Source organism: Chiloscyllium plagiosum, chromosome 38, assembly GCF_004010195.1.
Source record: "Chiloscyllium plagiosum isolate BGI_BamShark_2017 chromosome 38, ASM401019v2, whole genome shotgun sequence".
Taxonomy (NCBI): domain Eukaryota; kingdom Metazoa; phylum Chordata; class Chondrichthyes; order Orectolobiformes; family Hemiscylliidae; genus Chiloscyllium; species Chiloscyllium plagiosum.
In genome coordinates, this window is record NC_057747.1 from 16,783,202 (window position 1) to 16,796,877 (window position 13,676).

Here is a 13,676-nt window from a genome sequence, read left to right on the forward strand (position 1 = left end):
TTAATCAAGATCATTCAGTTTGGTGGAAAAAGCAGCCAAAGATATATTCAAAAACAAATTTTCATCCACATGGAATTCTTACATGCAAAAGAATTATCTTCTGAAACATGCAATGTTTTGCGATATGCAAGGACTCAAATTATATTTAATGAATTGAGAACAAATTTACACTTCTCCTTACAAAAGTCATGCATTTTAGTAACTCAAAAACTTTTTACAGCAGAATACAAAACAAATTTACTATTGCATTAGCAATCTCATACTGATGTGAAAATTATAGTTTTCTACTATACACTGCTTCAGTGCTTAACAGTCCTGAAAAAAGAGCTGCAACACATCTGCTTCCAAATTAATGATTCATGCAGGGGAGTTAAATTCAGGCGATGTCTGCTAAACAACTTTGACTGTCACAGTTGCCATCCGAAGAAAAGGCCATTCGTTAATGAGATAGCCAACTTGAAGAAGCCCTTTTGTCTCTGTATTGAGAGAGTTTCCTTTAATCATTTTGACCATGCAGCTGCTTGCGATTTTTTTTTGTACGGGGTCCATCCAGTCTGGCCATTAGTAAAACAGAAAAGGGTTACTGGTGACTTGGCACAAGGCACATGGATACATACTCCTGTTTTTATTTCTAATGCTCTCAGCTTCACAATGCAATATGAAGGCTAACCGCAACATTCATTTCCACACCAAATTTGAATTATTTCTTGTCACCTGATATTTGGGCAAGATTTACAACATTATACAAGAGTTAACATTCACACATGATTGGAGATTTCTGATGAATTATTTTTAATTTTAGTGTTTGCTAGATTGTACACACAGGTAACGTTTTGCTCATAGATGCTAATATAGTCTCTTCCATCTCTTAATGATTTGCAGTCCCTGTATAATGCATACATCACATGCATATGATGCAGATAGTTACCATAAAAGTAGTGCCACTGTTTAAAAATGCACTTTACAGTATAGTGCAGCCTCTTAATAGGAAGATCTCCATGGCAACCAAAATATATTCAATTATTCCTGTTAAGAAAATGCTATAGGCCACCTAGAAATTCCTTTCCTTTTAAAAGATAGATTCCCATTAACATCTCTAATTTGGAAAAGGTAACTGTGTTCATTTCAACAGATTCCTTCATATTGAATGGTTTAATTTTCGAGGCAACTATTGCAAAAACAGCATCACATTTTCTTTTCCAGCTTATGTTTTAACATAATCGAAAGATCTGACCTGACATTAAATAAGTGTTTTTACAGTATTCAGGTAACAACACTTTTTACAAATGAGACATTAAATTGAAGCCTCATTTGCACACTTAGTCAATCCAAACAATCCCATGGAAAGAACTCTTTCTTTCTGTAATAACCATGGTAACACAGCGCTAAATCATTTGCTGTGTGCCATAGTGTAATACAAGTAGAGCAAATAACCTACCAAAATTGTAATTTCAGCCTCTTCACTGTACGGATAGGGCAAATGTATCATCATCCCTGTCAAGGTTGATGCATGCCTAGAGACATAATGAAATGACAATGGACTATAGAGACATGCAATGAGATTTACAAAGATTAAATCAAACAATGATATTAAAAATGAAGACTTACATTTGTAGTATAACCAATTCATGTCACATTCTGATGCGATTTCCAGCATTTTCTGCTTTCATTGCACAAGTTAAGGGTGGGCTTCATTACCCAGACACTATCTAAATTGTATCAAAATTGTGGCAGCAATTTTGTTTGAGTTTGAGATATTGGTAGGATTTTGCAAAATTCAGTGTCCACAAATTCTCACATGTCATGTCAAAACAGGCTTTGGTCAATAATTCTGACGCAACTCTAGTTTGGAATATTTATTCATTGTGCAGGATGTCAAAAAGACAACCCTAATGGCATTCTAATTACATCCATTCACAACAAGATAGATGATCTAAAAGCACAAATTGAGGTAAATGGTTATGATATAATTGGCATTACAGAAACATGGTCACGTGGTGACCATGACTGAGAACTGAATATTCAAGGGATTTTTGACATCAAGAAAGGACAAAATTGTAGAAGGGCTGAAGAAGGGCTCATGCCCGAAACGTCAATTCTCCTGCTCCTTGGATGCTGCCTGACCTGCTGCACTTTTCCAGCAACACATTTTCAGCTCTGATCTCCAGCATCTGCAGTCCTCACTTTCTCCATCAAGAAAGGACAGATAAGCGGGAAGATGGAATTGTGCTGATAATACGAGATGCAATCAGTACATTTGTAAAGGAGAATTTCAGATCAGGACAATGCGTGGAATTTGTTTGGTAGAATTAAGAAGTGACAAGGGGCATTACAATTAAAAATAAGGGTGCTGCTATTTAGGACAGATAAGGAGGTTTTTGGGGTGATTCTTCACCCCAGAGTGATGTGGAAGTTCAGTTTTTAACTATGTTTAAAATAGAAATTGATGAGTTCTTGATTATCAATGGCTAAAGAGTTATGGGGATAATGTGCATTGACATCACAAAAACAGAACACCCATACTTTATAACATTACGGTCTCTGGGAGCTTGCTGCATGCAAATTAGATGCAATGTTTCTTATTGATTACACTTGACAGTAATATGCTTTATATGTTCGGAGGTCATTAAAGCTACTCTAAAAGGAAGTGCAGGTCCTTTCTCTTCCCCTTTATTTGCTTCATCAATGACTTCCTCTCCATCATTTGGTCAGAAGTGGAGATGTTCATTTATTATTGTATACAATGTTCAGCATGATTCCCAGCTCCTCACATACTAAAGTAAATCATGTTCAAATTCAGTAAGACTGGGACAATATCTAGATTTGCATTGACAAGTGGCAAGTAACATTCATGCCACCCAAGTACAAAGCAGTTACATTCTCCAACAAGGGAGAACACACCCATCACCAGCTAACATTCAATGGCATTGCAATCACTGAATCTCCCACTTCAACATCCTGGAGTTACCATTGACTGGAAAACGAACTAGACCACTTTATAAATACTGTCATTACAACAGCAAGTCAGAAATTAGGAATCCTGCAGTGAGTAACACATCTAACTTTTCAAAGTCTGTCTACCATTTACAAGGCTAGTCAGGACTGTGATGGAATATACCCACTTGCCTGGATAAGTGCAGCTTCAATAACAATCAAAAGGATTGACACCATCCAGGACAAAGAAGCCCACTTGATTGTTTGTGGATGTAGTGCCATTCACCCATTAAACCACCGATGCACAATAGCAGTAATAGGTCCTATCTATAAGACATATTGTAAAAATTCTGAGGCTCTTTAGGCAGCACCCTCCAAACCAGTGACCACTGTCACCTAGAAGGGCAAGGATCGCAGATACATTAGCATACACCACCTGCAGATTCCTCTCAAAGTCATTCACCATCCTGACTCAGTAACACAGTGATGCATTTCCATGTCAAAACCCTGGAACACCAACTGGTTTGCAGAAGTTCAAGACAGCTTTCAAGACCAGTTCAAGACCACTTTCTCAAGGAGAATTGGAGCTGGTCAATAAATTCTGGCCTATTATGGAAATCCTTGAATTAATGAAAACATTTTTAACCGATGCACATTCATAGGTATGAGCTAGTTGCTTGCAACTATTGCACCATCAGGAATTTCCATTGCTCACAGGCAGCTAATACCTCTGATTACTGGAACATCACCAGTATATTTTGTTTTACTAAAGTTTACATGGATGCCTGCTGAATCTTTGAATCTGATTTAAATAAGTAATAAACTCAAAGACTTCCACGGAGACAAGTTCTGTCTTTGATCAGATTGAATTAATCAATTTGCTCGACATTGCTTCAAATTTGAGTCACTACAACTTTGACAGAGCAGAGCAGCACAAAGAAAGAAAGAAAGGAAACAAACACTACACTTTGAATCCCACTCTCTCATGAGAAACTGTGCTCCATGTGCCAAAGATTGTAGTCAAAAACCAACTTGTTCAGTCACAAGTAGGCCTAGGACAGGAATTCACCATCATGAATAGACATCATCCTTGAAAAGAAAGACAGCCAATGAAACAACAGCCACATACCAAAATCAGATGGTTAAAGCCATATATAGCTACCATCAGGTAAATAATTTAAGGAATTCCAAAAATCTTGAAAGTGGTTCATACAACTGACTCAAACAAGTTAAACGTACTTAAAAAATGGATCGTTGTCCAATATGCGGATTTATTGTTGCCTGTAAATAACTTTTCACTGTTTAGTTTAACAATCAACATATTATTTTCTCTTTGCTCTAAGAGATCAGCATTATGACTTTGAGAATCCATGCTACTTCCAAGACAGAACTGAATGGAGATGTTAATTGTTCATTTTGTGAACCTGTTATCCAAATGTTTCCTGCATAGGAATCTGATTTTCCAGTGACCAAGAACAAAAGTAAGGCAAAATAACACTTATTCTCTCACCAACGTCACAGTGCTCTGGACCATTAAAACAACCTCCATTAAATGCAGCATTGGATTACAATAGGCGAAAGTGAGGACTGCAGATGCTGGAGTTCAGAGTCAAGATTAGACTGGTGCTGGAAAAGCACAGCAGGTCAGGCCTTCCTGATGAAGGACTTTTACCTGAAACGTCGATTTGCCTGCTCCTCGGATGCGGGCTGACCTGCTGTGCTTTTCAGCACCACTCTAATCTTGACATTGGATTGCAATAGGCAATCCAAGCCAATTGTCATGTGATAATTACCAGTCAAGGCCTTACTATAATTAAAAACAAAATCTCCCTTGCTTCCCACAATGTTTAAGTGTATAAGTTGGAATGCAGATTCAAAAAAGTAACATGGATAAATCAACGAAGGGGAGATGATTTGCAGGACAGGAGACCACTTTATTGGCTGTGTACCCAAGATTGTTCTTTGAAAATGAGCCAAATGGGCCTCCTACTTAAAGATTCTGATTTGGATATTATCTTCATATTTATCAGGAACTGGTGTTCCCAAGAAATTCTGACTGTGGTCCAACACCACTGCACATGTTGAACTTCTCCAAATAAACAAACATCCAAAGAAATGTTTTTTAAATTAGCAAATCATTCAGAATGTTCCCAAAGTTGGGGAATTGAGGACTACAGGGCATTATTTTAAGGGTAGAGGGGAAAGAAAGAATAAAAGGGAGCCGGAGGGGCAACTTTTTCCACAGAAAGCGTGATACACATATGGAATGAGCTGCCAGAAGTGGTTGAGGGGAATACATTAACAACATTTAAAAATTATTTGGACACTACATGGATAGGAAAGGTTTAGAAGGATATGGACAGGGAAATGGGGTTAGCATGGGTGGACATTTTGGTTGGCATGGACCAGTTTGGGCAAAAGGTCCTGTCTCCATGCTATTAGACTCAGACTCTCTCTGTGCCACTAATGGCGAAACTGACAAACAACAAATCATAATTACACAAGTCTAGAGTAAATGAGACTTGAACACAAATCTCCTGGTTCAGAGGGAATGACTCTTCCGCTGTGCCACAAAGAGTCTTACAATGGTATCTTGTCGGTATAAATCAACATTCTCAGTCATATCATACCTCTGGGGCAGGTGGGACTTGAATCCAGGCCTCCTGACTCAAGACAGGGACACTACCAATGCTCCATACTCAATAGAACTCTGGTGCCTATGGAGTACCCGCACAGTTTATAATTTCAGCTAGTCGATGTTCAACATAAAACAAAACAAAAGCTACAAGACCACATGATGTCAGAGCAGAATTAGGCCATTCAGCCCATCAGGTCTGCTCTGCCATTCAATTAGATTATGGCTGATCGGATAATCCTCAACTCTACTTCCTTGCCATTTCTTTTTGAAAGTGAATCGGAACAGGCCTAAAAGCAAACTTCTTTTCCAAACAGCCCAAAATGACTTTGTGAACCAAAGCGTATCTGAAAATTAAACATCTCCTTTATCCAAAAAAAAAACTGGCCCCAAGACTTTCGGATAAAGGATACCTGACCTGTACATCTTTCCTTAGATGATCGGACCTAAACCATTCACAGCATTGTTAGTGTTGCCTGACTAGTGCCTTGTAGTTTTGGCAAGACTTCCCTATTATAATTCATTCATTTTGTAATGAAGGCCAATTAGTCCATCTGCCTTCCCTAATACCCCCTGAACTTCAAAGCTAGTTTTTTGTGACACATGCATATGAACCTCAAAATCCCTCAGTGCTACAGCTTTCTGCAGTCTTTTTTTCCCATTCAAATTTTTTTTCCCATTCAGCTCCTCTACTCTCTCTGCCAAACTGCATAACATTACATTTTTGAACATCGTCATCCATCTGCTCAGTTCTGCCCATTTACTTAACCTGTAGATTCTGTGTCATCCTCACCACTTGCCATTGCTTCTGAGTCATCTGCAAACTTAACAATAGAACGTTCACTTTTCTCAGCCAAGTCATGAATAATTATGGCCCTTGCACTGACCCTGTGGCACTCCATTATACACAGGTTGTCATCTTGAAAATGCTTCTTTCACGTTAACTCTGTTTTGATACTTAGCCAATCTTTTGTCCATGTTAATAAACTAACCCAAATATGATGGGGTCTTAAGTAGCCTCATGTTTGGTACTTTAATGAACATATCTACTGATTCCTTTTTATCCATTAGAACGTAGAACAGTACAGGAACAGCCCTTTTGCCCACTGCGTTTGCGCCAACCATATCATTCTAAACTAATCCCATTTGCCTGTGTATCCCTCTATTCCCTGCCTGTTCATGTGTAGTCAAGTGATTCTTACATGTTGCTAATGTGTCTGCTTCAACCACCTCCCCTGGCAGCACACTCCAGATACCTACCAGCACCCTTTGGTAAATGACAGTTGCCATGCACACCTCCATTAAAACTTTTCCCCTCTCATTTTAAACCTGTGCCTTCTAATATTTGGCATCTCCACCTGGGTAAAAAGACTGACTATCCAAGTGATCCATGTCTCTCGTCATTTTATATACACCTACCAGGTCACCTCTCAACCTCCAATGCTCAAGTGAAAAAAATCCAGATTTGTCCAACCTCTCCTTATAGCTGATACACTCCAATTCAGGCAACATCAGAGTTCCTCAGTCCTAACCTGTTTTGCACCCTCTCGAAAACCTCCATATGCTTCCTATTGTGTGGCGACCAGAACTGCACACAATACTCCAAATATGGCCTAATGTTTTACGCAGTTGTAAAATGACTTGCCAACTTTTATATTAAATTCCCTGATTAATGAAGGCAAACTGCCATAGGCCTGCTTTACCAGTTTATCCACTTGTTTTGCCATTTTTAGGGAGCTAAGACCAAGATCCTTCCATATATCAATGCTCCTGCCATTTACTATACACTTTCCTCTTGCATTTGACCTCCCAAAATGCATAAGCTCATACTTCGAGATTAAACACCAACTTCTCAATTGATCTGTCCTACTGTATCCTTCAACAACATTCCTCACTGTGCACACCTCCAATTTTTCTGTCATCTGCAAATCATACCACCTACATTTTCATCCAAATCAATATTACAAACAGAGATTCCAGGATTGATCTTTGCAGAACACCACTGGTTACAGACCTCCAATCAGAAAAACACCCTTCCACAACTACCTCTGGCTTCTATGATCAAGTTAAAATTCACAACGCCTGGTGTAGTCCAACAAGTTTATTTGGAAGCACTAGCTTTTGAAGCACAGCTCCTTCATCAGGTAGCTGTGGCGCAGGATCATAAGGTACAGAATTTATAGCAAAATATTACATAGTGCCATACATCTGAAATGATATATTGAACAAACCTAGGTTGCGGTTAAATTTTTCATGTTTTAGAATGGGTTACATGGGCTCTATGACCAAGCCAATTTTGAATCCATCTTGCCAACTCACCACAGATCCCTTGTGACTTAATCTTCTGCACCTGCAAAATATTCTGGTTGTCACCTCCTCAAAAAATTCTAATGTACTTGTCAGTCACGATTTCCCCTCATGAAGACATACTGAGACTGCTCGATTATACCATTTCTAAATGTTCTGCTATTATATCCAATACAATAGACTCTAACATTTTCCCAATGACAGATGACAAGCTAAATATAGAAAAAGAATTCACCGTTTTTAAACAGCCTTTGGAAAATTTGAGATGCGAGACTTGACACTGACAGTTCCAACCATAATAATGCACAGGAATAAATCATTTCAGAAAACGTTCCAACTGCAATCCAAATTGTTTGATAGTGGATCATGAAATCTAGACTCTGATCTTAAATTTGGACTTCCTGAAATCTAAAGTAATTTAAAATTCTGAAAATTTACACACCAAGCAATGAAGATTATTTTTAATTTGGTTCTAACTACACATAGTTTAACTTGGCAATACTGAAACACACATAACCTTTCATTCCTACCCTGTCGCTAAATTGGTTCCACTGGTAATTCAAGTGTCAATCTATTTTCTGTCCAACTAACTTTAACTCACTTAAAACTGCCAAATGAAGGTATAAAGAGGTTTAAACAAAAACCATTTTGATCAAGTTGCTACTTCCAAAACAATCACCAATGCATTCAAATCCTAGCCTGCAGAACACCTATATGTTGTATACCTTTCTCATTTGTGATAACAATCTGATATGGATGTTATCCAGAGGACATTTTTCTGGCTGATGACATTATGAATACACCAAATGAATACGCACGTTGCAAAACAAACAATTTATTTGTTTGGCACAGAACTGCTTCGAATAATAATCTCTATTAAAACTTCAAGCTTCAGTTTCATTTGAGACGCCTGCTTGTCAATCGCTGATCCTTTTTCCCCATCCCAACTAAAGTTCATCATTCAACCGCTGGGGAACTTCCGAGAGGCTGCAGTCTTCATAGAATGGCTACAGCACAGGAGGAGGTTTCCCAGCAATTGAATGATGGACTTCAATTAGAAAGGTTTGCACAGCTATGGGGAAAAGACAAGGATGGTCACAGCACAGGAGGGGGCCATTTGGCCAGTTCCAACACTGCAAGAGCAATCTAAATGTGATCTTCCATTACAGCAGTGTAACCTTATCCTCTCAAGATGCTTACCAGTTCGCTATTGGAAACTATGATTCAATCTGAACTCACCAGCCTTTCAAGAAATGTATATCCTAGCCATTTGCTGAGTGAATACAATTTTCCATGTCACCTTTGGTTCTTCTGCCAATCTTAGTAGATCTGTGGCTTCTTGTTCTGAAACTTTCTGCCAACTGGAAAGGTGTCTGTCTGCTTTAGCCCTGTTCCCCAAAAGAATTTTAAACATATTTATCCAATCTCTTCAACAAGGTCAACCCTTGCCATTCCAGGTGAACTGATTTGAAATAATTATATTGAACAATCTGTTTCATTGCTCTAAATTCTGGTAAATCTCAAATAGAGCTCTTGCCAAGAATTCTGCCATCTATTAACTTTTAAAAATATTGAACTGAAAACAAATATTAAATTCATTTTCCAGGACATTAACGTATTTGGTCTGTTGCATACAGCATACATTTATTGCACTCCATTTGCAAAGACAAGAGTATATTCCATTTAAAAAGGGGAGCTGCACTGGTATTTAAGGGCTGTACCACAAGTGACATGGCTTCAGGGTGGCATAAATTGGGACCTAAAATTGAAGAGTACATAGGCTATATGAAAGTTAGAAATCTGGGAAAAGGATGGAAGAGAATCTCTGTTCATGAATGATGGTATAAATATAATAGATATGAACAATCGAAGTTCAGGAAACTAAGGTGTTGAAACAGTTTGGGTACAGATGAGAAATTATAAGGTCAAAAAAATTCATTTGAGGGAGTGGTGTACAGTACCCCTAACAGAAACCACACAGTAAGACAAAGTATAAAAGCAAGACATAATGGGATGTTTTGAAAAGGAATTCATAGTTAATCACAGGTGATTTTAATATACATATTGACTGGAAAATCAGATATCAAAAGGGGAGCCTAAATGAGGAGTTCATATAAAGTTTTGGTGTAGTTGCTGAGAACAAAACATTCTGGAGCCAAACAACCAGCAGGTTACACCAGACCTAGTATTGTCTGAGATAGGATTTATTAATGACCTCATAATGAAGGTTCCGCCCACTCACGTCCCCCAGGTAGCTGTGATCATAGTATATTTAAATTTAACATGCAGTTAACAGGAAAGAAGAGTGGGTCTAAGACTAGAATTATGATCTTAGCTGATGGGAATTCTGGTCAAGTCAGATCCAAGAATGAAACCTAACTCAATACACAATAGATTTTATTTTTGCTATAGCCACTGGGGTAATCAGCCAATCACATTAAAGTATGCTGACAGGTACCAAACCAGGAAGCTAAAAGCAACAAATCCGTTCACTTGTAAATTAAATATTTCACATAACAACATTGTGTTTCACAAAGGGCAACTGATTGGATTAAGCTGGAAACCAAAATGTGAGCAAACCTTTAAAACACTTTTTAAAAATTGGAAGGCTACCTGATAATAAATAAACCTGACATTCGTAAATGTAAAGTTTGATTTTCACAGCCAGTAAGCACATTGAGCAATTTTAATGAACTTAGTTTTGCACTAAAAATCCAGCTACAGCTCATTGAACAAGATGCAATGTTTTTCAAGGACTTATTTTTAAATAGGGAGATGCAAGAACATAGGAATCAATTCAATGCAGACAGGGAAAATTTCTACAACTCACTCTATGGAGAAACACAGACTTGTCATTTGGATTTCACTTTGAGAATCTGTACGTGCACAAAGTCCTGAACAGTTTCTGTGGAATATGCCAAATGCTGACAATTTTACTGTCATCACCATTGCAACTGTTTTATAATTTCAGTTACATTTAGAAATTGCTTGTCTAATGTTCTACGAATGCATTTTGATTTCTCTTGCTCCAACTTGTATTATTTACCTAGATTAAAATCCATTTGCCTTTCCATAACCCATCTGCTTAATTTATTAAGGACATCGAGAATCTCCATTTTATCAGTCCCTGGAACTCTCAGCTCTGTAGCATCAATGTTATATTATAGTAGTAGTCTCCTCCATGTTGTTTAGCAATATGTTAACACCAGGATGCCCAGAAGGCATTGCCACAGAACTCCATTTGTCACTGACCTCGAGGCAGAGCTTCATTTATCACCTTCAATTTCCTACTAGCAAGCTACTTTAACAATAAAAAGCTCTCAGCCTATATATTTCACTGTGCTAAGAATATCAAGAAACTAGCCAGGCACAAATCACACATCACTGCATACTGGAAGTTGATTTTGTAATATCTCAATACACTTAAAAGTTAGCAAAGCAATACAAATAATTTAACAAAATATAGATTAGAAATGTTAGAAGACTTTAGGTGCAACACAGTGACCGAGCCCATTGTAGCAACACTGAATGGGAATTGGTCAAATTAGTTGGGGGTAACTAATAAGTTTTATTTTTAATCTGAATACTACACAATCATACCAATAATATTAGCCTAGTCAACATACTTCTGACGCAAATTATTTCTTGCAGCACAAAATTTATACATCATCATGTCTATACCAAGGACGCATAATGGAAGTAGCATTTAAGATAACTTGCCTCCTATGGAGAATATGCTGTCAGGTAGAGTCAATAGCAGTGAAGATTGGACAAAAAGGTTTAACGGACACAATCATCATTTCTTATTCTTTGCATTTGCACATTGCAGCAATTCATAGTGGAATCTCTCATGACACGACAAATGGGCAGGCATAAAATTTTAAATGGGCAATACCATCAATAGGTATTTTTGTCTTGTCACAGTAAGTTCGTGATTTGCTCGCCTTACAAAGAATTATTCTATGCATTGTTGACATTGTCGTTCTTGCAATTGATATTTAATATCAGTGAAAATCACAGTATTACACAACAAAATTACGCATTGCACTTGATATTTCTATGTCATTTTTAGCAATTCAGTATTATCCTTTAAAAACTTTGCACTTGATTTCATATAGGTCATTGAGCTTTGATAGACCTAGGCATTCATAAACCCAGGGTGACACAATAGAGAACTGAAGGAAAAGCAAAAGGAACAAATAAGTTTAGACACTTCATAGAATCCCTACAGTGTGGAAGCAGGAAATTCGGCCAAGAAAGTCCACACCAACCCTCCAAAAACCATCCCTTCCACACCCACACCCCTACTCCATCCCCACAACCCTGCATTTCCCATGTCTAATCCATGTAGCCTGCACCTTCCTGGATGCTATGGCCAATCCATGTAACTGCATATCTTTGGGCTGTGGGAGGAAATCAGAGCCCTTGAAGGAAACCCATGCAGACAGTCACCCAAGATTGGAATCAAGCCAGTGTCCCTGGTGCTGAGACAGCAGTGCTAACTCCTGAATCACTGTGCCACCCCATGCTGCCACTAGAATGGTGTTTCAACAGAACAATGCATTTGAAGATTAATAATGCACTGAGCTTTCTAATTGACACACAAGGGAGTTAATAAGTGTTATTTCGTTCTCTTCAGCCTTCTTTGTTCATTTGGGAACAAAGGAAGACCACAAGAAATCATCTGAAGCAGAGTTAATTGCAGATTTTTGGGCAATAATAAAAAACTGAAAATCTAAATACAGTACAAAACTTATTCTCAATTTCAACAAATAATCAGCAATTTCAGATTGAACCCATTAATAAACAGAGAAAAAAAAATCAAGTGCAAGTCCCACATGAAACAATTACCCTGCAAAAGGATTAGTCAGGTCAGTGTTTACTCACTTTCATCTGTAACTGAATTAAAATACTCAGCTATTTGTTTGGAGAGATACCAAAACTTAATTACTTTAAAAGAATTCTAAGTAACTTCTGAGTTCATGCTTTAGTTACAAAAAGATAAAAGCCTATGCATATTTTCTAGCTTTTTCACAACAAAAAAACTTTTTTTAAAGATTTTTTCATAGGATGTGACCATCACTGCCAGTATTTTGTGCTCATCCCCATTTGCCCTCAACTGTTGTCATCTAAGGTGTCGTGCACCCACAGAGTTGTTAGTAAGGGAATTTTAGAATTGTGACCAACGACGAACAAGTCCCAATATATTTCCGAGACAGCGCAGTGTGAGACTCAGAACTCAGAGGTACTAGTATACCCATGTATCAGATGGTTTTATTCCTCTTGACAGTTGAAGTCACAGGTTTGGGAAGTCCTATCAAGGAAGTCTAAACAAGTTGCTGTAGTACACATTCATAGCTACAACACGCTAATCGTTGAGAGAGCAAATGTTAAAAGGTAAAAATATAATAATTTAACTTATGTGTCGCAAAATTTATTAATTATTCTCTGTCATTCTCTTCTGGTGAGTTTGAGGTTGCTGTTGTTAAGCAGTCAGTTTTGTTTGACTGCTTGTCTCATTCAACCAGTCCAAACAGAGACACCTTCACTCAGTATCTAAAAATCTATGCCTAGTTTAGAAACCTTGGAACACTATCAAATTTGGCTCCTCTTCTTTTGATGAATATCATTCCTTTAATATAAGGTTACCAAACACAAATTTAATTCACTGGATTTTTCCTGAAAAGTATTTTTTTCGCCCAGTCAAGTACTACAGTGACATGTTGCCTTAAGAAGAACTATTTACAATTTAGCCATATTTGGAATATTCCATCATTTTTATTCCACTAAAAACTACTCC

At 37.7% G+C, this 13,676-nt stretch overlaps 1 protein-coding gene and 1 long non-coding RNA gene across 36 annotated transcripts in view; both read right to left on the reverse strand.

The window, feature by feature from the left end:
- Window positions 1–13,676, reverse strand: part of kcnma1a (potassium large conductance calcium-activated channel, subfamily M, alpha member 1a) — an 847,042-nt gene that overhangs the window by 793,885 nt on the left and 39,481 nt on the right. The gene's annotated exons all lie outside the window — the stretch shown is intronic.
- LOC122541865 lies at window positions 543–9,246 on the reverse strand. The gene is made up of 3 exons (XR_006309695.1): window positions 9,116–9,246; window positions 1,439–1,514; window positions 543–554 (listed from the first exon to the last, which is right to left on the reverse strand). It is a non-coding gene; the product is annotated as an uncharacterized LOC122541865 (long non-coding RNA).